A 3,174-nucleotide genomic window follows, 5' to 3' on the forward strand; every position below is an offset into this window, starting at 1 on the left:
CTAACTCTCTTTTCCTCCACTTGCTAGGAATAGGATAGATGACCCGGGGAGTTGGTACTTCCCATTCAGACGTCGTCTCGCTCCTGTCCAGTACGGTCGGAATTCTCATGGGGAGTTCTTCCCCGATTGATGGTACTTTATCGGCCTTTCCTCCCGCGGTGATCCGCACCTTTTCCAACTCCCTCTGGATCCCCTCTTCCAGAACAATTGTTCTAGTGATGGTATCAGAAGATTGGGCGATACGATGCAGCCGACGAGCCTGAATGTTTGGAATTTGGCTCGCCAGCCATGCAATTCCGAGACCGCCATCCTTAGTGCTGGAATACAGGATGGCGTCACACGTACTGGGTGGTAAGTGAAGCCAGCCCTTCACTGCTGATCTTATTGCAAGGTCCAAGGAATGGAGGTATGAGGCGTTTGCTCCAGCATGATCAGCCGCATATAGCAACCGTGGGACTGCGTACACTTTCAAGATCTCAACCTTCTGAAGTCGCTTTAATGGGGTTTCTCCAACGTTGTTCACCCATGTGCCCAGCTTTTCCTGCAGCTCTGGTCAGGAGAGACCAATCCAAGGGTCAACTCCCAGGCCCAAATATTTTTCAGAGCTGCCAGGCTCAATTAGATGTAATTGAGCTTCATCAGTCGTCCATGGGTTGCAGTTATTAATTGTATAAGAGTCTTTCATGGGCCTTATGAAAAACCCATGTCATTTCACTGCATGCACCTTCAGCCCGGTTTGATAGCAAAATTCTTCCACCACTTGAATATTCTTTTGCATACGATCACACGAGTTGCTCAGCAGCACAAGATCATCCGCGAATGCCAATGTTGACAGAGAGCTGTTCTTGTACCTAAACCCTTCTTTACCATCTTCTAATCGACACAGTAGCGGATCCATTGATAGGTTGAAGAGAAGCGGGGACATCGGGTCACCTTGCTTCACACCGGCGAGGATCTTAACTTTCTCCGAGTGGGTTCCTCCAACCTCCAGCCGTGTCGCAACATTGTTGTACATTTCGGCAATGATCTCGATGATATGCCCATCGACATCTTTTTGCCTGAGGACCTGGAAGATGTGTTGGTGGTGGACTGAGTCAAAGGCCTTTGCCAAGTCCACAAAGACAACCCTGAGCGATTTATGTTCTTTTTTCGCATATCGGATCAACATCTGGAGAAGCTTGAGATTTTCCACACAGCCCGGGGCTGCAATAAACCCTCTTTGGTGACTATTAATTGGACATGCTTTCCGTAGCCATGCTGTTAAGATCCGGGAAAACAGTCATAAAATAATCGACCCGATGGTAATGGGTCACCAGTTGTTAATATCTCCTATCTTCCCAGGATATGCAGATTTGGGCAGCAGGATTGTTTTGCACTCCTTGATGTCATCAGGGATCTTCCCGGCCAAAAGCCACAAATTGAATAAGTCGGCTAGTTGACTGCCCTGAGGGTCCTTCTTTAGGATGTCCCTCAGGCTTAAGCCATCAGGCCCGGGGGCTGAGTTCTTATTCATCTCGGCCATGTTGTTCTGGAATTCCGCTGGGGAAATCATCTTCTTAAAAGCAGAATTGTCCGCCACCCTCACACTATGGAAAGCACCCAGAGTGAGAAAGGGGCCACCTTCTTCCCACTTCTTTCTGAATGAGTTATAAAGTTCATCCATCGGAAGGGGGCACTTAAGTGCTTAAATGTTATCCAACATGATACCAGCCAGCTTCTTACGATCCATCTCGAAGAGCCGCTGGTATCTCAGGTACTGGCCCCGCTTCACTGCCCTGGTCTTCATCCACTTCCTCTCCACCTTCTTGGGCGCGGGTCCAGCCTGATGCTTTCTCAGTTGTTTCAATTTAGCTACTCTGGCATGTCCCACCAGCTGTGCCAACCACTCTTCCATTGGTCCCTTGATGACATTCCGGGCGTCTTTAGCACCCTCCAGGACCTCCTCAAAAGTGATCTTCAGACTGGGGGAAAGGGTTCCCACTCGTATTCTCTCTGCAATAATCCTTCTATATTCCGTCTTTATCAGCTCAGTCCTTTCCTTCTCAACTGGTTCATCCCCTTCACGCTGATGTTCTGCTTTCCTTGGCAATGCTGATGTCTTAGCACCTGCCGCAAGCTGGCGTCTCTTATCGCTGATCTGCTTCGCCGTTTTCGTGGGCAAATGCTCTCCGATCAGCTTATTCACAAAGCGTTCGTTCTTATATTTCTTCTCCAACTCTATCAGTAGAACCGTCTCCTCTTCCGTCCAACAGCTCTTATGCATACCTCGAATTCCTTTTCCCTTCAGATGAGACGCTTCAATCCTTTCCTTATTCCTAAGCAGTGGATGCACAAGCCTTTTGTGCTGAGAGACGCTGCTTTTGGTCTTGAACTCTCGGTTATATTCTTCACACAGGAAGCCGCTCGGGCCCTCCGGGACCTCCTCTTCACGTTCAACTGGAGCCCCCTGGCATCTTGGGAAGTGGCAGGCTATACTGTGATGTTTCTCATTCGTTCTCCCACATCGGGAGCACGAGAACAGAATTCGTTGGCGACCGTGGGCTCTCCGAAGGTGGTCAAATAGCATCGCCATTTTTGCCATCTTGACACCACAGCATGGACATGCTGGATGTTCATTGGAGACCTTCACGATTGATGTACTCACACCAGTCATTCCCCCCGGTGTCAAGAATGGGACTTGCCACAGTCAGAGCAGGGATTGCGGGCCCAGAGGGAGATGTCGGCACACTATCTACCATGTCCTCCTCTGGCACCTCTTCAGTACCGGTCACGGGAGGTGATCCGATAGGTGCCAGCACCTCATAAACCTCTGGCAGATCTTCTACGCAATCACAGGGTGGTTCGGGATAGATCCCTCCCCAACAGACATAATCCGAGTTATAAAATGTCAAATTTGGTAGGTGGTAGGCCAACTCATTAGTTGTTATTGCCGCCGGAATAACACTTGCGGCCTCACGGGGAAACTCCCCGGTCTGAGTGGCCACCGAGACAAAATTAACAGCCCATGATTTTATTGGGCTGTACATGGTGTCTATGGGGGTTCGGGATTCAACCAGAAGAACCAGCCCCCAAGTTCAACTGGTGTGCCTTTAGATAGCCCTTAGGGCAAGGGCTTTGGACACATGAATGTATAAATCGCGGTCAGATCAATTTAGTTTCACCTCGAATACTACC

This window comes from Dromaius novaehollandiae, unplaced genomic scaffold, assembly GCF_036370855.1.
Source record: "Dromaius novaehollandiae isolate bDroNov1 unplaced genomic scaffold, bDroNov1.hap1 HAP1_SCAFFOLD_45, whole genome shotgun sequence".
NCBI classification, from domain to species: Eukaryota; Metazoa; Chordata; class Aves; order Casuariiformes; family Dromaiidae; genus Dromaius; species Dromaius novaehollandiae.